General features: G+C 45.6%; 1 protein-coding gene across 1 annotated transcript in view; it reads left to right on the top strand.

Moving 5' to 3' along the window:
- The first annotated feature begins 8145 nt into the window (after positions 1–8145).
- Positions 8146–27101, top strand: part of ASAP1 (ArfGAP with SH3 domain, ankyrin repeat and PH domain 1) — a 191726-nt gene continuing 172770 nt past the window's right edge. The window contains exon 1 of the mRNA XM_069780064.1: positions 8146–8164. The gene's annotated coding sequence lies outside the window, so the exon portion shown is untranslated. The remainder of the gene's footprint in view (positions 8165–27101) is intronic.

The raw sequence follows: 27101 nt of genomic DNA, 5'->3' as shown, positions 1-27101 counted from the left end.
AACATACCCTTGAGGTGCACAGATCCACTCCAGGGCTGAAATAAAGAAGGGTGGTCTTCTGGGTGAAAAATTGATGAACAATAATCATAGGCTCCGAAATCAGTATCAGAAATGTACTGTGCCTTGAACAGTAGTAAATTTGTAAGAAAAATGCAGGCAAGTAATCAGATAACTGACTATTATGACAATGAACATAGTGAAAAAAACTAATAGGAAAAAACTTTACTGAGCAGTATCTGCAGCTAAAGTAACAGGTTTACTCTTTTGTGTTTCTGTCATCATTCAGTCACACCAGCCCGCTGCCTGTGCAGGAGATGTTAATTCTCAGTGTTTGGTAGCTGCTGACTTCTGAGCTATGGATTGTGCAGTCTGAATTTTCTAATGACTTTTATTTTGTCATGGCCTACAATTATGAAACATTTGCTCTGAAGAGCTCAGTATCTTTTCATGTTGCTGCTTCTTTCATTGTCATAAAATGGGAACATACACAACCTAAGGCTAAGTGCTGCTCTGCACTGGACAATGGATAAGTTACTATGGAGAAAGCTGTGTATGCAACTCATTTCAAAATCTTGCTCCAGGTTCTGAACACAAACTAAAATCTTCTTATACTGACTTACCAGCTTGCAGAATAAAAATGAAGGTGGGTGAAGGGCAGAGTCATCCATCCTGGGATTCAAGCACCTCTCAAGGCAGTCCTGGTAGAGCAAACCTGAGGTTTGGGCTGCCATGCCATGATGAAGACACAGGAAACAAGATGAAAATAGAAAACTCCATGGACTTCAGCATCAATGAGAACAGCCAAAACTTTTATAACCCAAGAAAAGTCCAGTTCACTTCTGCACTGACAGCGTGCTGGTGTGGCAAGAGCATTTCCCTGGTGCTGCTACTTGGGAGCATTCAAAGGGAAGACCTGGGCGAGAGGGCCACTGAGGGTCTCTAAAGTCACCCTCCCACTCCCAGTAAACTTCTTCCAAGTTGCTCTGGTAGGGAATGATGTGATGTGACAGAAATGGAAAGCACACACACAAATTCCCCAAGGGACCAGAATGGAGGAGTCGTCACACGTGATTGCTGCTAATTATGCCTCTGATGACAAGTCTAAGAAGAATGTCAGATAACATAGAGGCATTTAAACCCTGGATGAGGAATCCCTTGGTTCTGGCAGAGTCTGAACTCCCAGCCCAGGGACTCGCCTGTCCCTCATCTGAGCCAAACATTGAACAAATGCCTTTGCCCAGATGAGGGAAATCTCCCTCCAAAACCCCATTTTTTAAAGACATTGTCTTGGCTAAATAAGACATTTCTCTTTTTCTTCCACTGAATGGCTTTCACAGACATACACAGAATGCAAAGGCTGATCCTAGAAATCGAGCCGTGCTGGAGAAGGCATGGAGAGCTGGAGGAGTTAGGACCCTGCCGGCTGCAGCGAGGCTGCCTGTAAGCAATTAGCTCCTGCCTGAACTAGGATGTACTCTCCTCTACCGCTGAAATCACTGTGGCCAGGCCTGCCTGTGCTACCCTTATGGTAACTAGCTTTAAAAAAAAGATGATAATAACCAGATTAGCATACTGACATCATAAACCCAGCTACATGTGAATTAAGTGCATCCATTCTCAAGCTGTGAAGTTATTTAGTCAGAAGCACTGTACCAGCAAGGAGAGGAAATATTTATTTTTTTTATGATGTCAGGATCAAGACCTGGAGTGGCTGTGGCGGGTGCTGCTGGTGCCATAAGACTCAGTGATTAAAACAAGATGATGTTTATCCACAGCCAGCACTGAAACAAGCTGTTTAAAAGGGAAGTTTATTTACAGCACAGTAGTACCTAGCCTTCCCCTGAATGTACTCCCTCTTCCAAGACCCATCTGCTCTGCAATGTGCAGAATTGCCTTAAAACAGCTCAACATGGGGGCTACACTGTTTGGTGAGGACAAGCAGCCTGCTTGACCCTAACATCCTTCCTTTCCTCTCCATTAAGCGAAATCCTAACGTCAAACAGGAAAGAGAATGACTATGGCTACCTTTTCAGAGGTGATGTGTTACAAGAATATTTGTTTTTTCTCTCCCAGCAAATTCCAGATGTCAGAGGTTGCCAATGGATGGAGATGTCAAACAGTAGCAGGAATAGTCACATGGAAGGAGTCACACATCCACCCTTGGCATTGGGAGGGAAATTCTTTGTGGAGATGCAACCAGAGCTCCAGGATGACTTAGAGATGTCATACCAAGTGTGTCAAAACAACCTTTGGAGTCTTCTACAGCTCAAGCCAAAAAAAAGCATAGGAAACACTATGGTACTTTAAGGTGAAGGCACAGTCAATGATGCTACTACAGTCTGCAGCTGGTGCAGACTTGGTCCTACATCAGTGCTGTTTCCTAGCTCTTCTCTTGGTTTGAGGAAAGCTCTGGTCAGCTCAGTTTCACACACCTTTCTGAACCTATGTGCCTCCCTTGTTTGCAGTGTACTCTGTACTTTGCTCAGTTTGTGGTGTTCATATCTTTGCAAGGAGAACAGGGCAGCAACCCTCTCCAGAACCTCAACTCCATCTTCCACATTCAGCTTGATCTCTATATTTTGGCCCATCAGCTTTCAGTAGTATCACATGACAATAGCCGTCATAAGGGAGACCATCAGCCTTGTTTGTCTTTGCTGGAAGAAACACCTCTTGATCCATGGGCTAGAGTTAACAGTATAGCAAATAGCCTGTACTGCATTTCCTTCAAGTTCATTCTGTCCTCATGAGGAAAAACCCTTTGTGTCTTCTATTAAACACCAGTCTGTGCCTTGCCATTCATGGGCATGCAAAAACAAGTGATGTTATTGCACAAGCCCATATCATACTCAGCTGCGGACACTGTTCTAGTTCATTTGGAAAAACATACACCACATCTGGCAAGACTGGTATTCCTTTTATTAAAAACAATGAGCTACATTTTGGTATGACTCCTGTTTTGCTAAAGCTGTGCAGCTGTTAAATATAACGCATGTGAGCATTAAATAGTGCTTTCTCTGTGCTCATGTGAGCACACGCATGTGGGGAATTGGCAAGTCTTCCCGCCTTAAAAGACAAAAGGGAGGCATTTGAGCTTGGGACAACATAAGAACTTGGACAATTGGATGAATTCGTGAGCGAGAGGGAAGTTCTCTCTGCCGTGCTGTGAAGTGTGGCCAGATAGCCTTGGGCAGACTTGTCACACACAGAGAGGGAAAAACAACCCATCGCTCTTTACCTCAGCCATAATTTTCCTCTGGTAAAATAAGTTTCACCAAATAAAGTAACTGCTGATGCTGTTCTGTATAACCAGACCACAGAAAGGTAGCCCTCAGAGGCCATGTCTAACACCAGGTGGTGCATGAGATAAGCAAAATGCTGATAGAAGACGCCCCACATCTGCCTTAGAAACCTTACATCCCCACTGGAGGTCTTCCTGGCAGCAGCAAACTCCAAAATAAGCCATGCTGAACAAGAGGAAAAATTCTCCAAGGTTGAGCAATACTCTGTGTCCATTGCAATCACATTCAACATCTGCCAGCATCCTCACCAGGCTACTGCAGTGCATCTTGCTGTAAGAGAAGCAGGACTTGGGTTACCTCTACCCCAAGACTGCTTTGCTAGTCAAGTCCTCTTAGACTGGCAGTTACACCAGCAAAGTTACATTATGTTGATATAATAAAACTACTCCCTTGCGGGAAACAGCCTTTACCCTTACAAGACCAGATTTTCCCAGCAAGAGCATTTATAACGGGGACCAGCAGAGCAGCGTTGTAATGACCAAACCTCTGCACCCAGCACCGATGTGACTAAGCAGGCAGAAGGGCATCACGGAGATAAAGTTCACTTGGGATATGCTTTGGCTGGGGTAAAACCCCAGGGAAAACAGTAGGGCTGTATCATATCAGTCTCAGGCCAACATGACTGAAAGAATAACCAGATCAGTGCTGAGCTTTCTGAAGTCCCTCTGAAATATGAATACAAATCCCTATCCTACCTGCAAGTAGAGGTGCAGGCTGACTCTTCTGCTTCCCTCTTTGCCGGCCACTATTTAATTTCTTTGCTTGAAATAAAGTCCAGGACAACATGGGGGCAAAGTACTCCATAAAGATGGGGCCTGCTGTCTTCATTGTTCTGCCATTCCCTGGCCTGGGACATTATCAAAAATACCAAATCTTAGACCTGGACTTCAGAATCAAAGTGTGACATTTTTAAAGAAACCAAGTTCCTAGCCCAAGCAGCTGAAAAAAAAAATCACATTCCACACATGAACCTCTTTTATGCGACTGTGTTCTGTATTCAGAAGGGATATTTTCTCCTCCTCTAATCTCACTACAGTCAAACCTTAACTTACATTGGGCACCTTAATCATGACACGTAACGTAAATGTCAATTCTGTTAATTCTTTCTGTGTGGTCCAGCTTAACAGAAACCTCACAGTAGTTATTATTATCATGGGCATATTCCACAGCACCTAATTGCTTCTCATTGCATTTGCACATCCAGAAATCTCCGTCTTCCCCAGATCTCTGCGATGTTGCCATGAGCCTGCAGTAAAAAATACTGCACTCAACAGAAGAGGAAAGCAAAATATTTAGGGCAGCTTAGAATAAATCAAACTGAAATAAGTCTTTGGCAGCCACATGGGGGTTTTTAAGTTTAATTCTGAGGAGGAAAAAAGAAAAACCCGAAAGATTTGCTCAGTCTGTGATCTGCTGCTTAGGTAAGCTTGGTAATGCAGGTGTTTTGATGGAGAAACTAGGTCAAGTTTCTCTGAGACGTGGGCAAGGCCTCGGATGTTATTTAGCGTTGCAGGAGTCTGTGGTACTTCCAGGCACTGCGGTGAGGAGAGGACACAGAGGCAGAGCTGTTCTCATGTGGGTACCACGGCAGACAGTGCTAGCAGCTGGGGGAAAGGTCTACAGACCTTTAATTTGCATCTCTGCCCTCCTCGTCCCTGGCAAATCAGCTGCTGAGAAATTAGGCAAGCTAATTTGCATCCAGCACAGAGCAATAGACAATGACGGAGGCTTTCGCTTGCTCTCATGTTTAGATTTCATGTGTCACCTGTTTAATCCAAAAAATAAGCGCAGCATGTAAAGCACCACAGAGCCTGCAGCAAGATGAAAACCAGCTTCTTCAAAATGAGTCCAGATACGTCAGACGGGACACAGACCAGACAGGGCTACTTCCTCCATCAGAGGCATCTGCCTTTCCCCTGACAGCTAGCAGACCGTCATGAGGCCACCTGGGACCTGGGCCCATCCTGCACAGCCACAGGACAGCACTGAGAAACCGTCCCTGCCATCTTCAGCCCCACCAGAAACCACCTGGCTTCACCTTGAATGGGAAGTCGGGTGACGCTGAGAGCAGGAGAGGTCCTGGTGGTGTTTCCATCAGGCTGCACACCCTGGCCATGGCCAAAAAGAAAACACATTGAGCCCTGTGGCTGTGGAGCAACCCGATTTCCTGATCTCTCTCGATCTCCTCCCCTTCCACATATCTGCTTCTTTCCAGAGCAGAGAAGGCTAAGCACCGGCCTCCAGGTTTCACTCCAGCAAGGAGGCAGAGGGACAGCAGAAGGCACCAATGCTGCTCCACAGTCCCAACACAACCATCCTTTTCTGCTTTTCTCACCTGTAGGTGACACCAGACTACAGCATCCCGGCCACCTGACCAAACCATGCAAAAGAGGCATGGCACGGCATGGCACGAATGTCAAATGTGTCCACAACACCATTTCCCCAGGGAACATGATCTACAGGACCCCAAGTGCTGGGCCAAGACAGTTAAAAAATGGGGGAGCAAATTGACTGCCAGTCAGGCCAAAGACCCTTTGTATCAGGTCATTGCTACTACCAGCGGTCTGCCATTTCCAATCCACTTCAGGGGGCAATTGAAGGATCTGCTCTTGCTTCAGCAGCCTCTCCATTCACAACTCGCTGACCCAGCTCTGCTGGCGACAAAACATTTCCAGACAAAAGCTCCTTCTTGACTCAACCACCCTGACAGGAAAACAGAACAAGGCTGTAAGCATGACCCTTTTCCATGCACGTGGCACATGACTCACCTTCTTCACAGATCTCTTTCCCAGAATAAGAAGGAGGGGAAAAAAGGAAGTACAGCAAGAAGAAAACCTCAGAAACACAGCAGGAAAATAAGCAAGCACCGAAAACGTAAAAACAACTGCTATAGACAGTTGTACAAATCTTCATTACAATATTGTCACACGAGGTTATTGTGAAGAAGCCTTGGAAATACAGACAACGACATGGTGCAATGTGAGTTAGTGTTTGCAAGAGGACAGTGAATCTCAGCATCCAGGAAACTGCTATTAGTGAGATATCTGTCAAGCCACATTCACGCTGCAAATATCTCAGTGACCTGCAAAAAGCACCCGAGAGAGGGTAAATGAGCTTCCAAACTTTGTGTCACCGCAGCTGATATCCTGCTAGTAGCAAAGTCAAACTCAGCTGAATAGCTCTGCCAAGCCCCAGCTGACTGCCTGCAACTCTCACATGAGCAGCAGTCATGAAAAGCCACATCTCACCAGCACTATTGCTGGCAGTAAATTAAAATTTGGCCCCTGGTTTAGCCAGCCATTTATCTGGAAAGGAAGTGTGGGATCCATCTGAAAAGAAGAAGGTAACTAAAATACAGAGAAGTGCATCTCAGCTTATCACTGAGTCTCCTCTAGTAATGAAACGAGAGGAACCAGCACATGGAGGCAATAATTCACCCACCCTAAAGCAGGCAGCAGATCTAGAGGAGCTCGGAGGGCTGTTTCCCCACTGGTAATACAGGGAGGCCACCTGACAAGCGCAGGTGCAGATGACCAACAGGAGGGGACGATTCCCATTCCCACATGCTGGCATATGCTGCAATACAGCTGGCCCATGAGACCAGTGATCCCCAGGTCCACGTCTGGTGGTTCCCTGGATGAAGCCAACCACCAGCATTCCATTTAAATCAAAGTCACCAAAGAACTGGGGGAATTGAAATATGTTGCCAGCCTGGTTGAATTTGGTCTGGTTTCATAATTTCCTCATTCTTCTGACACCTGAAGTTTTTCATTATTTTATTTCTTGAAGCAATGGGGTTTCCTCCCCTTTGCTAGGGCTGGCATGGGACACCCATCCAAAATCTGCATGAAAACAACCTGGATGAAAGAAACATCAGTGGAAAGACATGGAGGGGAAAGAAAAGATAGTTCAGAAAAACAGCAAAAAGAAACCATGTTGGCAGCCCTGAGCTTTTCACACTTGTGTTTTCAAAGATAAATTCCCTGGTCAGTTCTGGAGTGCTGAATACATGGAAAAGTCCCTTTTTATCCCATAATAGCACTAAGTCTAAATAAATGCCAGCTGTCCCTTATGTGAGGCCCCCCCTCCTCACTCCCTCTCTGAGGAGTCCGTACTGAGCAAACTTGCCCCAACTGCTCTCCTGCTGCGATCCTTTGGGAACCCCAGCAAGGGGGTGGAAAGAAGACCTCTGGTACCATTACAAAGGCAGAATATGATGCATTTATGCCCACAAGGGAACTAGTCACTAGATACCATCCCTGCTCCCCAAAAGAGGCAACAGCTTTTTCTCTAACGCTGCTGCCGTGTGGTTTGCACTGAAATCCCAAAGCCTCCTCCTCCAGCAGCTGAGCAGACAAACCACAGGCCAGCCACTTTCTCTGTGTTTCAGTTTTCCTCTTAGCAGAGGGGATAATAAAATTACCCAGCACTCGGGAATGCTGTAGCTTTAATTCATTAATATCTGTAAGGAGCTTAGAGATCCTCAGCCGTAAGGGGCTCGGGAAATGCCAGCGGAAATGCTTTGCATCTTGTTGCTGTGCTCCGACTTCCAAAATTTCCCTACTGAATCCACCGATTCAAACAATTTGAGTTCTGAATTTTCTGACTCGGCAAATTCGAATCAGCTTTTCACAATGACGCGAGGAGTAAAAACATGCTCTTTGTCAGTGAGAGAAAACGGGGAGCAGCACTAGGCTATCTGTATGCTGCGTGAGTCAGCCACAGTTTATGCACCTGCTGTGACTTACAAGTCTGAATGCACTGAATGCACTCGGAGATGCTGGTTTTGCAAACAGATGGATTTTGTAAATCCTGTTAACGTTTCTGTGTGTAAGAGCTTCCCAGCAGAAAAGGAGCATGTCCACGTGAGTATCGGATCCACTTACCCTTATAGATTTTAGAATAGTATCTTCATTTTACTCAGGCTGGAGATATAAATAGATTCATTGTAGGGTGGGCACTTCGTTGTGTTTGTGAGAACAGTGACTTTCAGGAAATTAAATTTTAAATTAGCTGCTCTAAGCTGTAAGAAGAGGAGAGATGTGTGCCTCTAAAGACACATTGGCTCTGGAGGGCTCAGTTCAACCGTACTCCAGCAAAATAACCAGTTTGGAGATAACACGGGGGCTGCGTGCGCAAACTGCTTGTTGTGGTCTCTCTCAATCACAGGGGTTTATTCCAAAAAAGTTACTGGAATGTTTTGTTCTCGTAAGGTTTAAGCAGCTTAGGCAGGGAAAATTGCATAACCCGTTTGCTATGTAAGCTTCAGTCTTTGACATGTACTGAACTCCTTTTGCTTCGTGCGTATACGGTAGCCTTTTGCATGGGACAGGGCCAGAGAAGTAAACAAGGAAGCCGAGCCTGATAAGAAGGGAAAAAAGGTCCTGGGAGCTGCTGTTGTGAATACAGGAGAAAGGGGCAGGGGAGCAGCAGAAACACAGCCTGTGTGTCAGCAGTTTACACACGAAATTGCTGAAAACGTAGGCAGGGAGGCTTCCACGGGGCAGGGTGCATGCATGCCACGCACCTGGCCGTGCGCGAATTGACCCAAAATCCACAGCAAAACAAGGCAAAAATGGAGAGTGGTGAAGGTTAGCTGGCTTCAGCAATCCCAGCAGGACACTCTTTGTCACTCCTGGAAGTGGCCTCTCTGGGCTACACAGTCAGCCTTCATTGGTGGGTTTAAGCAGGGCTGTGGTTTGGGAGGAGGAGGTGGGAACTGCTAAAAAACTCACCCTTTTGTATATTTATGAAGGGACCCTCATACCGGTAGGTATTGAGGTGCTCAGGCAGGGAGGTGGCAGTCTGGCCGTGACCCCGCTGCCTGAGTGCAAAGGCGATTAGCAGAAGTTGCATTAGAAATTGGTGTCCAAAAAGCTGAATCCAGCTCTCAGACTCGCCTCTGTTTAGAGAGATGTAACAGCCCTGTGCTTCCCCGCATCGCCGTGATCATCAGTTATTGAATGCTGGAAACCCACTGTATACTGTAAAATCCTAGCTGTTGTTATCGGAATTTATTATGTGGGCAATTAACATAGGCAATCCCATTACCACTGATGGGATTTATCTGAGTAAATCTCACATGTGTTATTCTCCTAGAAAAACAAGCGATCAACTTTTTGGCTTGGCCTAAGTTTCCAAAGATAAATGTATTCCCTCATTTATTACTAACTACACAGCTTGTGGCCATGTGGTGTGAGTATAAACAAGCTGAACAAATGTCTAGTATGGGAAGGAATAAAACGTTAAAGCAAAAAAAATTATTCGGTGATCTCTTTGCAGCCAGTGAGATGGGTATTTCATTGCCAGGTTTGACTATGTAAAATAGTAATTGTGCAATTAGCACTTAATGACTGGAGTTTGTTTCTTTGCCTTCCCAATCGTTAAAGCCACATTGATCTGCTCAGAACATATTGATAATTTCTGAATATATAGGCAAGCAAATCAGAAACCACAACAGCCTGTTCAGGCTCTGTTTATTTCTCTGCATTGACATGCAGTAGCCCTTGCCAGATAAAGATGTCTCCAGCAGGGTAGGGCAGAGGACGAAGAACAAGGAGATGGGGCAGTACCTGAGCTGTTACCCCTCAGAAATACCAAGTCACAAGATTCCATCCATCCAGAGGAAGACGACTGGGGCAATCCTGCTGCTAAAGCTGGGGGACAGTGTCATACGCAGCTGCTGAGCACACAACCCCCCCCTTGCTGTGCACTACACACACCTCACACCCCTGACTACAAACTTTAACTGCATAAGGCTGCTGCAGCAAATCCCCACCTGTGCAAGACCCAAAACACTTCTCCAATCCATTCTTGGCCACAAAAGACTTGCTTTGTGAGGTGGTTTCCTGCTTCCCTCCCCCATTACTTTCTGCAGCATTTCAAAGCTTGCAGAGCAAGGCTGCGCTTCATGCAAAGGGCTTGGCGTCTCTCTGCACCCTGTGTAGGTATGTCTTTTAGCACAGCTACAGCTATTATTTTGCTTTTGACTACATCTGCAGCATTTCCCAGTCCTGGGAGATCTGACCCTTCACCACCACTCATGCTGCTACAAGTGGTGCTTGAAGTGGGGCTGTTGAGTACCATGGCTGGGATTTTCAAAGATGTGTAAGGGGTGAGGTGCTTACCTCCTGAGGTTTTTCAGGAAGAGAGGACAGCTAATTCCTTCAGTTATGCCCACTTGTAAGAAAAGAGGGTTTCTGCACATAGCATGCAGCAAGGACTCTCTCAAGCACGCTGTGAACTGACCGGTGTGAGTACACTTATGTCCTTGCTCATCACTTGGCCCAGGGCAAGATATATGTAGGCTATGTGCCAAAATCACTGCAGAGATTCTTGTTCTTGGTCTGCAGGAGGAAAATCCCAAAACAGAACAAGCTACAGTTATGGATAAATATTCATCTGGCATTCAAGAGAAATGCATAGATGCATCTTGAGTTGGTTTCCATCTGTTAGTGATGATGCCAAGTGGTGTTACTGGAAGCAGAATGGAACTGGCTAATTCGTCCCTATTGCATGACACCTCCAATGCAAAAGCAGAAAGCTTGTTTCCTAACCCAGGTCTGTGTTACCAGGCAAACTGTCTGCCAGCCTGAGTGATGGACTTTATTATGAGCAGGAACAGTGCCAGTGCTTTGACTCTGTAGGCAGACGATGACCGCAGCAAGTCTGAGGGTGGCATGGTCAAAGGGAGCAGCGCGTTGCTCCTGCCCTGTCTCCTTGCTCAGGGATGCTCCTGCTAATGTGTGTGGGTGGACGAGCCAGACCCCACCATGTGGTCACACAGCCTAGGTGTAAAAAGTGATGATTGGGTCAAAGGAAAAACCTGTACTGATAAATAAAACAAACCAGGATTCTTTGCATGTTTTTAAGGGCAAGTGAAGCAATGCAGCTCACATCCATTGAGCTCTGCACCCCCAAACCAGAACAGCTTCATCCTTGCTACCTGCTGGCCCTTGCTGTCCTCTGAGCTGTGCCACAGCATCTGTGGCAACAGCAGTTGGGATGGGCCAAAACATTTGAAGGAATGTGTTAATTAATAATTAACAGAGAGAGTCTCCAGCCTGTGCGCCGGCCCTGTCTAGCTCACCAGCCTAGGTGTAGTCAAGGGACCTGACTCAGGAGCCAAGCCCTTTGGACTCAGGAGTCCAAAGCTAACTTTTCTCGGCACTGCGGGTTGTGCTGGCCCTGCGAGTCTAAACTTGGAATTCCCAACGGGACATGAATTCCCCCATAATTAGTAAAGGAGTCTGGAGACCGCTTACTGTCCCACTTACAGCCCATTTCCACTGGACAGGCAGTGAGCCCAGATGGCTGGTTTTGATATAAAACATGTTTTCCCTGTTTTTGTCACTCCCTCCCTGCTGCTCATGTGTTTGCTTCACCCGGTTGTGACTCCCTCCTTATTGCAGCCTGACTGTGGCCGTGACTCCAGATGACATGGCAGTACACCCATAAATGCAGGGCTTAATACCCGCGTTTGATCCAACGCACCACCGCAGAGCAGTACCAATCAATAACACAAAACTGGGTACACAGTAAAGGAAATGGATAGAAATCTCCCTAAATCCAACTTCAAAAAATGGGGAAAATAACCTACTGAAGTCACTTTATTTCTGGTTTTGCATTTCCGATTGATACTACTGTAGGTGGACATGCAAAAAATTGTAGGTGTCCTGCTGAATTAAATTTGGAGGCAACTGATGATGCCATATTACATTATAAATAACGTCTGCCTAAAGCAGTTGAATTCATTCTTGTAAGGCTTTTTTTTTTTCCTTAAAGCCTGGTGCCAAGCCCAATAAATTGACAGAAGAACTCCCACTCACTTTAGTAAATTTTGGATCAGGTCCTGTGGGATTAGCCCACATGAGCTTTACAGAGCAAAGACTTACACACAGCAGTAACAGATTAATGAGACCATTTCTGTGACCAAGTATTTGCCGACAGGGGTTAAGTTTGCATGGCCAAGCACTAACAGACTTAAGTCATCATCTTAATAGCCTGTGCATCCGTTATATTGAAAGTGAAATGAGCGCATCTGGGTGCCTAGAGATGAGAATGATTAATAAAGGAAAAAAAAAAAAGGCAGCGAGCTGAGCGGGTCAAGTGAAGAAACCATATGAAGAGTATGGGACTGTCATTCGAAGAGTCATGCTCAAACCTGGGGAGTTTGTGGATCCGATGAGTGGCGTGTTGTCTTGCACAAACACGCCAGGCTGACAAATGAGCCCAGTGTTTGATTTCCATTTGAGCACTGGTGTCAAAGCTGTACTGCTGACGCAGAAGTGCAATTCCCGCTCGCTTTGGTAGGAACTGCCCATACGTGATGGAAAGCACAGTGTGAGCAGCAGGGTCCAGGTCGAACCACCTAGCATGAGGAAATTGGGAGTTAAGTCTAACAACTGACTGCATGCGCAGGGAGAGGGTTTAAATAAACACGCTTCTGTGCGGGGACAGGAGATATGTTTGGAAATCTGGGCAGGCTCTTTCTGCTGTCTGTGTTTTGTTTCTGAACCCAGTGCTATCATAATGAATAAGCTGTTTGCTCTTTCGACTGCACACCACATGACAGCTAGTTTCCATCCAAAAGCTTTGGCCCCTGCATGTAAATTGATCCTGTAAAGTTAACTCCTTTGTTCAAGAGGTTAAGTATGTGATGTATCAATTGGGCTTTTTGTGTAAAAGCCACAGAGCAATATACTTACTGAGCCATATGTGTATTGCAGAATAATTTGCATTAAAGGTATGCAGAGGAGCAAAGATGGATCATCCAAAAAAAATGTAGGCTCCAGTTCAAGAAAGTGTCCATTTAGAACAGAGCAGAATTTAAGCATATGCTTAACTCCCACTGAAATATGGTTTCTAATCACATGTTTCAGGTTAAGTATGTGGTTAATGCTGGCCCCAACAGGGAGGGATTTAGACACATGCTTAAAACCTCTGAACTGGGGCGGGGGTTACAAAAAAGCCTCTGGAGTCTGGGCTGACCAGACCAGGAATCCAGACTTGCACCCAGTTGCTACTAAATGTACCAGGAAGACCCACAAGGGGAAGAAAAAGTCTGAAGAAAACAGCAGGATCATCTGGAGACACTTCAGAAGGCCAAAAATGCAAGCTAGGTTTGATCCTAACCACAAGACGTGGCAATTACACCTCTCCAGGATGCAGCAGCACAGCCAGGAGTTGATGATATCTGGGGCTTCACCACTCCCACGTGGACCCCCTGCTTACACGCTCGGGGCAAGTGGATGCTGAAGACACCAGCCCTGGACTCACAAGATCCATGTTCTTTCGAGTTCTTTTGACTCATGCTTTGGACATCACCGTGGGCTATGTTCCTACTGCAACACGGTGACTCTAGTATCTGTCCCAGCCTCCCACATGGCAGTGGAGGACCAGGAGATGCTCTCAGACATGGGGGGCTACGGAAGTCCCTTTTGTAGATGGAAAAGTACCTCCATCCTATATCCTGGTTGCTGTCACTGTAAAAACATTCCAGGGAGCAAAAAGGGCTTCTTTCAAAGCAGCTTTGCTAGAATGGAGAATTGAGAATGAACCATGAGGGACAAAGGAATCTTCCTTGCAGGAAACAGGACTGTCTTTGCATTGTCTTCTTCAGTGAAATCAATGTTGCCTAGGTAGAATGACGTGTCCTCTGACATCTTAATCCCTGCCGCCTACCCTGCTGGCAGTGGGATCATACGCATCTTTGGCAACACACAATTGGCATTTTCAAAACATGTTAAATTCTTCCCTTCTGCTGCAGTGCATCTGGACACAGAACATACTGGCAGCCTCGCTCAACGTTATCATTTTATTAGAAACCCTTGAAGGAGCATATTTGTCTTATCCCTTCAGTTTTTTGTTATTTCTCTCTGGTAGCAAGAACCAACAGCCAGCGAGGTACTTTCCAAAGAAAATAGAGGCACAGCCTCTGCCTTGCAGAGCCATCAGTCCCTATAAGATCCTTTGCAGTGTTGTGAAATAAGAGAATCAGAAATCCAATCCCACCATTGTGCAAATGTAAAGGTACTTTAAGCATTTCTTTTCTGTGTGAGTCTGTCTGTGTATGAGTGTGTTTAACCTTCGTCTCTTTAATAAGGAGGTTTCTTTTTTCCATTGTAAATGGGTAGACTGGGAAAAGAAGTGTTCTCCTTGATTTCCCTGCCTTAGTCCAGTTCCTGCTCTGAAGTGGAGCATTGCATCAGCCGCACTGTTAAACACCTAACATGCTCTTCCTCCGTGGCGACCCTGGATTAAGCAATTCCTACGGATGCACGAGCAAAACCTGGAACAGCACCAGCTCAAAGGGCTTGCAGGGATTTCAGGAGCACAGTCAGGCTCTCATCTGATCTAAACCGGCGGAGCTCTGCTGACTTCCTCAGAGCTCTGCCAATTTGTACCAGGTGGGGATCTGGCCCTCAGCCTTTATTAATTATCATACGCACTCAGAGATGAAAAATACGTTTACCACTAAGCAGAGAGAAACCCGTCAGCTGCACAAGCTGCCAAAAGGGAAGGTGCTCGCTCAGCTCGGCTTGAAGGGGCATCACCTCGGTGGCACTGGACACATATCTGCCAGGAGCAGGTTAGCTCTCACTGATGCTAACTGGAGGTGATGGAGAGAGACCAGACAGCTCTTTGGAGTCCCTCCCTGCCCTATTTTTCTGTGATGTCTGTTATTTAACAAGGGATCAAGTCTTCCCTGTTGGTACAAATTATACCAGCCAAGGCCAGGCAATGTCTTGCAGGAGCAGAGGGCTCAGCGGGCTGTGCGGCTCAGTTTGGACAGGATTTTGAGGACAAAGTTGGGCTTCTTGGGATTGGAACTATGGAGGGGGTGACCTGGAGCTCCCGGTGGAGTAGGATTACACACAGTGTACATGGTGGACAAATTCAGAGCAGCCAAGTTTCCGTGGGCATTTCTCTGTCTGGTTTGGGAGGTTTCACATGGATTAAGGAAGGATTTGTCAGGCTGCAGTGCCAAACCAGTGTTTATCCACAGAAGCCTTTTTATTTTTTAATTGTGTCAGAGATCTGTAGCTGGCATCTCTGTCTCCAAACCTGGCCAGTCAGTGGAAACAGAAGATGTATTCCCAGCCTTTGTTTCATGGCTGGGGGGGGTGAGGGGAGGGCTGAGGTTTCTTTTGTCTGACTTTAAAGAGATATCCCCTCCTCTTCATCTGCTTCCAGCTCGTCCTCCTGGCTGGCAGACGTGGAGGCTTCCCTGCCAGGGCTGGGAAGGGAGGGAGAAGCCGACAATGGCTCTCTTGGTATGAGAGCATCAGTAATAACACAAGGCTCCCTCAGATGCACACGTGCCTTTCTGTTGACTGCTGTGGGAGTTGACTGCATATTTTAGGAGACAATTAGGCCGATGCAGTGTACACTGCCTATTCACTCTTCATCTCCAACCCCAGGGAGCAGGACAAATGATTTATTAGGGAGACAGACTTAACATCTTCTGGCTTTGGTCAGCTGTGATGTGAAAATAGCCTCACTGAAGGCAATTAGTATCGAACTCTAATTAAAAACAAAATCTTTTGTTGGTTTGCTCACAGACAGCTACTGCACTGCAAGCACAGCCTTGCAGGGGGATGACAAGGAAAGTGGGAGAGGAGGAGAAGGGGAGCGAGGGGAGAAGGCAGGGACACAGCACAGAGCACCTTGAGGTGGCCCATCACCCTCAGCTCCTACTCACACTAAGGGTAAGCGTGGGCTCAGGGCAAGCAGGGGCTGCCCAGCAAGGGAAAAGTCTCTGCTCTGCTCTGCTGAGGCTGTGCAATGACCTGAAAGGCTCGAGAGATGGTTTGGGTCGGCCGGTGCGTATCCAGACAGCGCAGGAGAGACTAGCACTGCTCCCCATGACAAATCCTCGCTAATCCTCCAAAAGCAGAAACAAAAACTAAACAAGTGATGCATCCTCAGCTTGTGAACCAATGCTTGGGTGGCATTGTCCGACCTTTGGCTCCTGCCCAAGTGGGGCTGGCTAATCCCCCAGCACTCCCGCAAAGGTTTACAGCAGCAGAAAGCCCATCTTTCCATAGGTGCCGGGATGAGCTCTGCATCCCTTTGTGCTGGCTTTGCCTGTCAGACCTTACACCTTTGCTGTGGAGCCCCACGTTGGCACTCTTATTGAAATTGTGCTTGTTCCATCCTTGCATCTGGCCCTGTGTCAGGTTCTTCTTTTAGTGACACCGATCGAAACCTTTAAGTGCCTTTGCACTTAAATGTGCCCTCTTTTGGGTGTTCCACCCTGTTGCCAGACGCTGCAGAATGGGAGACCATATGTGAGCGATGGGGAAGCCCCTCTCAGGCTGGGTGACCAGTCCCCATTAGCCCAGTGGTGGGGGTGGTCCCCTTGCCCACCAAGTGCCTGCGGGCAGTGAGCCCCTGGCAGGGCTCTTCACTGCACACACGGCTGTGGGGGACATGGAGACTGCACCTATACTAGTCAATTAAACATGCCCAGGATTCTTCTCCGGCAATGAGGCCAACCAGTTTGGAATAGCCTGCACCCATCCTCCTAAGCTTTTTTTCTTACCAAAACAGTGTGCTCTCTTCCAGGTTGCCTATTGGGAGAGGTGGCTGACTCACGGTAATTCCTGAGCTGTGCTGGGGACCTTTCTAACAATACAACAGTGCAGACAAGTTCTAGCACTTGGGAAAATTCCCTGGCACTATTTAATTTACCAGTCAAGATGTAGATTAGGCACCTTCAGTATATTCAGGTGACTGCAGGATTGAATTCTGTGATTGAAAGAGCCACTCCGAAACGCCAATGGTGTAGGAGAATTTTGTAGGGCTGCTCTTCTGGGGAAAGCAATCACTGCTGGAGCCGAAGCCATTACTAATCTGAGCATGAGTCTATTCAGCATGTTCACATCCGCCGCATCTGCTGCAGCCAGCGGCTGCGGGGTTCTCGGTGCACGCCTGCCCATCTGCTGAGCATCCCACCGCATCACGCCCTGCCGCTGCGCTCCCACCTCCCTGCCCCAGCCCGGCTTCCTACACGCGAGGGAAGAGCCAGAGCCGGGGACCGCAGGTGTTTCCCGCACAACCCCGCTGGGATGCTGCCAGCAATGCCTCGGATGTCCGCCAGCACCGTCAGTGAAGGGGATATGCCAAACGGGCCGGCCATGCCGTCTCCTTCCACACCACCCGTTTGCTCTGCCTTGCCCGACTGCCTTCGCACTCGCCATACATTAGACCCACGGACAGGATGAACGGAAACCTAAAGCGAAGCTGGCCCACAAACATTACGTGTTGTTTCTTATGCTGGAAAATAGATTATTCCAAATGATAGGAAAATTTGGACCTGGAGTCTGCTCCTCGGGCTTATTTAGAGCTTTTTAAAAATTTAATATATTTCAGTTAAGTCTCTATATGCCTCATCATAGCTTAATAAATCAGATGACACATTGCAGTCAGTTAAACCAACAATGTTATAGTAAGCAGTGATGTAGAGTGTGTGTGGTACAGTATGCAGTAATGTATACTGTGGTAAAAGAAACTCATTGATGAGTCTGTACTAAAGCAGGCAATCCCACTCGGTTCTGGTAAGATTTCCATATAAAGAAGAGGCTTCCTTATTTGAGGTTTCAATAAAACTTGGGTTCCTGTTCCTGAAAGGAACTGATATATGTCATCCTCTGCCCAATTTTTTCTGAGATGTTTTTCACTTCACGTCTGCCTGCATCCCTCTGAATAATTTCCCCAGAATTATGTGCAGATATTTAAAATGTGCACTTGGCGTATTTAAAAAACTGAGTTAATAGCCAGTTTGGGGTTCCTTTAGCATAGGCTACTGAAAAGATTTTGAAGATTAACTGTTTTATTAGATAGCAAGGATTAGATCTTCAGCTGTATAAACTGGGGCAGTCTCATTGCAGATTCCCAGATATGATCCTTATCTCACTAATGCATATGTCTTCAGCCTTAAGCTACACTCGCTTTTTCTGCATCCTGGGAGAAATCCAATGGGAGGAATAACATGTTATGTAGCCTAGTGTAGGGGAGATGCTGTCATAGCACCTGCCCTAGAGCCCACTGAAGGCAGCAAAAAGCTGCGCTTTGATTTTGGGATCAGGCCTAAGCCTGGCACAGCAAAGCACTGCTTAAACAAGTAATTAACTTTTACCATGTGCCTCATTTTCAGTGACTTCAACAAGACTCAGAAATGAGATTTTCCAGAGACTGATTTGAGGACATGGTAAGCGTGTTGCTGATTCAGAGCCTGGCTGCAGTTGTTTCATTTGCAGAAACTGGAACAGGGCTTGCACTGAGTGATGCTGCCACATACCCGCTGCCTCTCCAGGGTGGATGCTCTCACTGCGACGTGGTCCATCACATGCAAGAGCTGTAGCTTTCAGATGCTGCACTTAACCTGCCACAGCCCCTGTGGAAAAGTCCTTTACAACTTAATAGGAAATTCCAGCCTTGCTAATGCTTATTTGGGGACTTTTTAATCATTTTCATTTTAACAGGAAATTACATATAAAATGCTATAGAAAAGATAGGAAATCTGCTGAATTTCAGGGGGTAGCTCTGATTTTTTCTATGGTCTCCCATCCTTGAAGATCCTCACGGTTGCACCAATATTAAATTCTGCAGGACTCTTCCACAGAGGAAATCTGTCATTTGTTTTCTTTACAGTCCTGACTGAGCAAATACAGACAAAATAAAGTTTACTGTGGCACAAGGGAGACTCGAATTTGAAGTCACTTTTCAATCGCTTGACGTTACAAATACCTGGAGCTGTGACTGATATCTCATGCCCACAGCTGAGTATGTTCCTTGAAAAATCCTGTTACATGAGCAAATGAGAAGGGGAATATACTACTCAAAGTTTTTCACTTTGCAGGGGTTGGTTTTTTTTTCATTTCTTACTTTGTCTGCCTTGATTTTAAGAAGCTGACTCACAAACAAGTGTGCTTTTCCTGGTCAAGGGAGAACTGTATCCTCAGAATTCTCACATCTGGTCCAAACTGAACCTTGATCCATGCACGTGTTTCCTCCAAGCCCCAGACTGTTTCAGATTCAGGGTTGTGATTCAGGTGCGTCTTCCTAATGAAGATTAATTACATATGGGTTTCCTTGCAGTTTCAGAGACCTAAAAGGCTGCAGAGAGACTAGCAGAAGCAGATTTTTAAATGAGGGAAGACTGGTGCACGTACATCTTTATAGGCTCAGTTCATATAAGCAACAACATGATGATTGAGTATTTTTATATGCCTTTGTCTAATTGGGAGACTAATTATCCAGGTAGATTTATAGAAAGAATGGAGAAAGAGGGCTGAAAAGAGGTAGAAGGTGGACTATCAACTCCATCATACACAATCTATGCTCCTGCACCCCAAATGCATACACTGCCCCCTCCCCAGTGTTGGGCTCCATCCACTCCTGTCATTCAGGAGCATTTTCATGCACGCCCAGGTGTTACTTTACATTGCTAGGTTCTACAAGCCCAAACACCTATGTGCTATCTGGATGCATCCAGCTTTGAAATTTGAGCCCTGCTATCAAAACTGGCAGATAATGACAAGTAATGTAAAAATCTGATTCAAGAGGAGATTTTATGCCTTGAGTTATCATGGCAGTGCAGGGGACCATCCATGGTTTTGGAGTGGCTGCTGCAAAATGCATGTTTTGATTCAGTGCCCTGGGAGTCTCACGTCTGCAGCTAATATTTCTTTTCCAATTATTGCTGTGAGTGGATAAAATACATTTTAATATCTTTGTGCTAAGAGTCCTATCTAGAGAGAGAGAGGTATTTCCACTGTACTGCAAGACCATTACATTTATTTGCACAATTCACTTAACTTTGGTCCATGATATCGCCAGAAGCCCTTGATGGAATTATGGTTCCGTAATTATAGCTTTATAAATTACAGGCCTTAATAGCTTTAGGGCTGGGTTCTCACTTGCAATAAATCATCAGGGCTTCATTGATTTTATTGAAGTATATGGAGGTATGTCAGCTTACACCAGCTGAAAACTGAGGTGAGATCTTCACCCTTTGAAGTCATTGGGAGTTCTGCCATTAGCTTAAAGGCAGCCAGAAATTAACCCTTGGTCCTCATTTTTCATAGCCACTTTGCTACCATGAACTGCATCGATACGATAAATTGTTGAAGATAATAGTATCACAAACCAAGACGATGTTGCTAATTAAAATCTATCATTACCACTCATGCTCTAAAAGGTTGGGCACTAAAAGCGTTTGATTCCCTGCCGCTCTTGCACCTTAGACTCTCTTTGTATAGACGAACACAGCAACTCCTGCAATACCCTAACACCTTTTTATGGATGTTCTTAAATATGCACACATAAATATAAAGTTTCAGAGTATGTCACTGTGCACTCTCAGCTAATTTATTGTTCATGCATGAGCCTCAGTGGCAGGAATGGATAAATAACTGGAAGGCATCCAGCATTTCAGATGGTCAGCAAATGGGTGGATGAGTTCACTCAGACTCCTCTGGCAACCTGCACAGCCTTCTGCCAAGAAGCCAGACAGTGGAAGAGGAGGTTAAAATAGTGAGCGTGTGGGAAAGCATTGTGCTTAGTGAAATAAATACAATATTCCTATGTAAGTAGTGAAAGTCACTCACTGCCATGGGTCTGATTTGACCTAGTATTGATCGTTCAGAATTGGATGCAACCGTCATTCACTTGAAGACTAAGTAGAACACACTGTCAAGTCTTTCCTATTAAAATAACATATATAGCACTCACATAGCGTCAGTGTATTTTAATGACCACAATACTTTTGTGAGCTTAAATTTGGCTATCTGCATTTTCAGTTATGGAAACAGAGCTACTGAAAGTTTCAGTCCAAAATAGCCATTGATTTTTTTGGCAACTAAAATGTGCATGTCTGTGCCTTGCCCAAAGTCAATTTTGGCAGGCACATCAGAGATCAGCCGTTCCTAAGACCAACCAGTGAACTCTCGATTACAGCTTATTCCCTCTGAATGTAATTCCTTTAAAAATCAAAACAGGTCCTCCAGAGGAGGATTATTAGGGGTCTGTTGAGGATAGCAAAGCACAGGCCCAAATTTACCAACAGATGAAGCGGCTGTGGCGTAGGCGAAGGAAGGCATAAAATGTTTATCCCTTTAAGCCACAATGACTGATGAAGGGTAAGCTTCAGTGAGGGCTCTCCTGAGAGTGCTCTTGTGCTGCACTTCTCCGGTTTTCCTTTCCTCTGTGCTTATGGTTACAACCGTATTATTTGTCCCTCAGCTAAGATAAACATAACTTTCCCACATTTGAATCCGTTATGACAAATTTATTGGTTTCACTATCATCTGTTGCTTCTTGATAGCTCCACCACAGAAAGATAACAGCAGGCTGTTGAAAATGTTGAGTTTCTCATAACAAGGGAATCAATGGCCATGAGACAAGCAAGCGATGAGGGAGCTCCTGCTCCAGGGCAGGCTGTGCTCTCCTCAGGGAGCCTGGGGCAGCTGGAGTACCATTTCGGCTCTGGTACGTCAAAGGTGGCATTTGGGAAGAAGGCCATTGCTTCAGCTTGTGTCGGGACCATGACAAACAAAAAGCAAAGACAGAAAGTCAGGAAAAGGGTAGAGCAGCCAAAACATATCCAAGGAGCAGATAACAGAGAAGTTAAAAGCACTTGGCTGGGCTTTTAAAAATGGACGTCTCAACTTAGAGGATGATGTGCTGATGCCACAAGCTACCCTGCAACAGTAGAGTGGCTTTGTCAACAGGTAGCTGGAGTCCTTTTGGGTCCACTGCAGCACGAAATGCGATGGCAGGGAAGAGCCCACTCCAGCAAGCACTCCTGAACCCACATGCTTTCATGTGAGCTAAGCCCTAAAAATAACATGACAGCAATATCAAAAGTGAATTGATAAAGTCAATCCAGGGGCTTTTTTCCCATGCTGTTGCTTGAAGGATGTTGTAAGCACAGTTTCATCTCAGTCACTCAGTACCAACACATGCCTCTGCTCATTGTACCGATGGAGGAGAGTGAAGTTTTCACAGAGAGAACACGGTTACTCCAAACTACCTGCAAGGCAGTGATAAATACAGCCCCAGGGACTGCATTTTTCTGGGTACAGTGCATTAACAGAGCATTAACCAGGAGAACGTTAATAACACATTGTCGCTGCTGCTCACCCAAAAGGAATTCAGCCTGGCAAAACACGGTCATAAAAAGGAAGGCATTTGGAACGAATCAGTGTGTGTGACATATATAAATGCCATTTGCATCCTGCCTATGAAGGCTCCGCAAGCCTTGTGGCTTGCAGCTGGCTGTCAAGGTCTCTGCAGCACCATCAAGCACACCCTCAGATGATGGTCCAGTGACTCTGATCTCCACTTAATGAGTGCTGACAGGGAGATTAGAACAAAAACCAAAATACCCTCTGGTAACATTTCTAGATATAAACCCTTCTTTTCTGGTGAAACTATAGGTTTCAGTTCTTTTTTTCTCTTAGTAATTCTGTTTTAAGGCAGGCTTCAACATTTCAGTCACCATGGACCAAGACATCTGGGTCTCTGGGGTTAGCAATGTGCTGTGAGGACACGGCTCCCTGAGTCCCTGCCCAGTTTCATCCCCAGAGCCTCCCGACCTGCTCAAATCCACACTGTCCCCAGGGCCCATGAGCCAGTGGGGAACAAGCCAGCGCAGCACACCCCAAGCACTCAGCTTGCACCCATCCACCCCTTGGGGAAGGAGACCAGGAGGTCTGGTCTGCCACATCTAGGTCTGCTGAAGATGCCACAGCGGAGGGAGACAGCCAAGACAGTCCCAAGGGGCCAAATCAGTTCCTCTCAGTTACATAGGATTACATTTGGTTTCCAATCCGACCAGTTGTTTAATGGAGTACTGATGGCATCCATCTCCAGGGCACTTTGAGCAAAAGCATACCTATCACCATCACCACTACCAGATGGCCAAATTGCTGTTCAGAAGAGCAAAGTGACCTGCATTTTCAAATCTATACAAGAGAGGCAGCGAGTTACGTTCAACAGCTGGTTACATTACCAAAATGCTGTGTTGTTAATGTATGTACGCACACGGTGTGCAGACTGGTATGAGCATTGTGACTTTGGGTTAAAGCCACCATCATTTTATAAATTGTGCACAATCATCCGCAATCTTTGCAAAATACAAAGTACAGTTTGCTCTCTGTTGCCTGTTCTGCACAGCCCTTTCATTACAGAAACATCTGTTAGAAGTGCTTTAGCTAAGGGTTCGTCAGAGTTTCCATTATAAACCCCTATATTCAAGGGGTTACTGCAACTGAGCCATAAAAAGTTGCTCCAGGCTCAAACTTGGCATAAAATGTCTCCAGTGGGAGAATTTATTTTTTTTCTAAAACCAAAATGTTAAAATACATGCAGTTAAACAAAAGAAATTTACTTTCCCTCAGAGACCACCTCTCCTGAATCTATATGTGTTAGACATACTTACATGTACATACATTGTGCATGGGCCTTTAAAAGCAAACTATTTATTAATTTATTTTTTAAGCTATTTATTAAAATAAAGTTACTAACTTCACAGCCTTATTGATTCCTTTAAAATATAAGTGGCCAGGTGATTTCAGATAGAAAAGCATCAACTACATAGAAAATAAATTATCATCCATATAAAAAGCGGGGGGGGGGGGGGGCAGCACTTCTAGGGCATTTTTTTATCCCCAGCTTTAACTAACTTTCCTCTTGCAGACAATGGGTTTACCCTTGGGCTGGTGGTAGGATCCAATGACCAAAATGACCTGAGGGCAAGTGGAGACAATATTTCTTTTAAGAGGCAGTCTGCTCCAGCAGGATGGAGGAGATTAGCAGAAAGATGTTAAGTAGGAGGAAATATGCTTGTTTAGAGAAGATAAGCAGAGGGGAGGGGTTCAGTGTACTGTACTGATGGAGGAGGTTAAGGTGATCCATGAGCAGTGGCAGACACAGAAATCCTCCATGCAGCCTGGGGACAATAATGAAAAGGCAGAAACGGTAGCAGAGTTCAATTTAGGGAAGTCTGGTTGGCAGGTAAAGGAAGACGAAGCAAAGCTAAAATCCAGGAGACCTCTGAACTGAGGAAGGGCTCATTTTTCAGGCTTGAGGATATGAGCAATGCTGATGTTCAGCAAGGCAGCCCTTGGTTATAGAACGAGCAAAACTCTTCTTACACCATTAACTGTGCTGCCCCCGGCAGCTGCAGCAACAGACCTCAGTGCTGATCCTGCAGGAATTTAAGCCCATGAGTAATCCCATTTAAATTAATGGGATTATGCCTCAGAAGTGTAGAGTTAAGCATATGTGTATGCGTTTGCTGGAGCAGGCCCCGGGCAACAAGTGCGTTCGCGGAGCGCCCTGCCTGCGGCCGCAACGCTCTTCGTGCTGCCATCCCGTCCGTCGGGCAGGACGGCTCCAGAGTGAGCTGTAAAGTCTCTAAGGAAAACCCCCAAACTGGGGGAAGTCACGCAGTGATTCACCGCGTGGCACCCTTTCCTCTGAGTCAGTCCTGAACAAAAGTCCCAGCACGGCTTTAAGATGGGAAACTATGGCTGGATGTGCCGTCCCTTGGAAAAGATGGAAAACAAACATCCTGCCCCTGACCGCCATGTGAGGTCTCAGCAGCTCTTTAGGAGAGTTTGGTTGTTTGCCCTGGTGTTTCTGGCCAAGATCCAACTCCTGTAATTTCAGCTTTCTGGTTCACCCTCCCAGCATGGGTTCCTTGGTTGCATTTCTGAACATCGATAAGCAGCTGCTGCGGCTCTGACAGGTGAGGGAAGATGTTTCTGTACAAACAACAGATGACCCAGGCACCCTCAGAGAACGAGCATGATGCAAAGAAATAACATTGCTTCCTTCACCTGCACTGAGGAGTGCTTTGGTTTGTATTAAAATCAGTTATTGCTCAGCATGCTTGACGCCAGCAAAGTGGCTCCCCAGCAGTCGTTGATGTTGGAACAACTTGAGATTTCACTACACGCAAATGGTTCCCTTCAATCCCCTCAAAAGCTTCAGTACTAACTGAGTTTAGGGAAAAGCTGAGACCATGGTACAGCATCTTATGTGAGTAATGCACGTATTGTGTTCTCCTGTCTATGGATGTAAGAGAGGAAAATGTATCCACTGCACCTTGTTATCAGCCTGCAGCATGCTTGAGAGGCTTCTGATTCTTGGGCATTGGCCAACCTCTTCCAGTGCTCTGGAATCTACACTGCCATTGCCTGATGCCTTGTGGCACACCCCCTCTTGAGCATCAGGAGCTCCTAGAAAGAAAAAGCTCAGGTAAGGAATCAGTCACTTAAGTCATAGGTTATCTGAAGTGAAGGCTACCCATGGCTTCCTTCCTTCTTCCTATTTTCTGTAACTTTCCTCTAAGGCAGTTGTCACCACATTTCTTAGATCAAGAATGCTCAGATGACCTCTCCTTATATTATTAATTGTTATTATTATGAAATCATAAAAGTCCTCTCAATTAGAGAGAATGTCCCAAATGTAAATGCTTTGACTGGATTGCTCCCAGCAAGTCAGTTTTCCGCTTTTGCTTTACGCCAACCATGCAGATACATGTTTTGACCAGTTCAATAACTCTTCTTGAAAACATAAACAAATATTAAAAATCTGACAAGAAAAGTTGACATTAAGTAGCTAGAGAGCTGGGATAGACACCAGTTAATAAGAATTTCCTGCTGCTACTCCATGTATTTCTACCTTTAATCATTGTCACATACATTCTTTTATTATCCCAGATTGTCCTACATGCATGATAGCAACAGATACGTGACAGGTCCTGAAAAGCCTTTTAGAATAGACCAGACTTTAAAGATTTGCCTTTGCTGTAAGAAGAGAACAATGTTCACAAAAGTTATATACATTTCCATGTATTAAAATATTTTTCCCCAGCAGTCATAGCTAATGTCAACTTGTCGTGGTTTAACCCCAGCCAGCAACTAAGCACCACGCAGCCGCTCACTCACTCCCCCCCCATCCAGTGGGATGGGGGAGAAAATCAGGAAAAGAAGTAAAACTCCTGGGTTGAGATAAGAACGATTTAATAGAACAGAAAAGAAGAGACTAATAATGATAATGATAACACTAATAAAATGCCAACAGTAGTAATAAAAGGATTGGAATGTACAAATGATGCGCAGGGCAATTGCTCACCACCCGCCGACCGACACCCAGCCAGTCCCCAAGCGGCGAATCCCTGCCCCCCCCCACTTCCCAGTTCCTAAACTAGATGGGACGTCCCATGGTATGGAATACACTGTTGGCCAGTTTGGGTCAGGTGCCCTGGCTGGGCATGAGAAGCTGAAAAATCCTTGACTCTAGTCTAAACACTACTGAGCAACAACTGAAAACATCAGTGTTATCAACATTCTTCACATACTGAACTCAAAACATAGCACTGTACCAGCTACTGGGAAGACAGCTAACTACATCCCAGCTGAAACCAGGACACAACTCTATGTATCATTTCATTTTGAAATTTCCAACATGCCCATCTCTGCAAGTCCAAGGAAAAAAAGTCCTTTTCTTTGCACATTCTTTAGATGAAAGTGCTGAAAATCATGTATTTAAAATGAATGGGGATTGATGTGAATCTGTTACTTTAAGAAGAAACAATCTGGTATTTCCGTAAGCAATTAGACTATGGTAATAGTCTACAATCTATCACTCCAAGAAATGACAGAAGCAACTTCTTAACTATATAAAAGTGTCAGGGGTTTTGTTAATGTTTCTTCTTTAGAGAAAAGATAACTCTCATTTCCATCTGGATCCAACTCAGCTGTTGTGAAAGAGCAGCATCAGCAT

This window comes from Haliaeetus albicilla, chromosome 3 (genome assembly GCF_947461875.1).
Source record: "Haliaeetus albicilla chromosome 3, bHalAlb1.1, whole genome shotgun sequence".
Lineage (NCBI taxonomy): Eukaryota > Metazoa > Chordata > Aves > Accipitriformes > Accipitridae > Haliaeetus > Haliaeetus albicilla.
The sequence above is the reverse complement of the archived record's forward strand: the minus strand, read 5'-3'. Positions and strand labels throughout refer to the sequence as shown.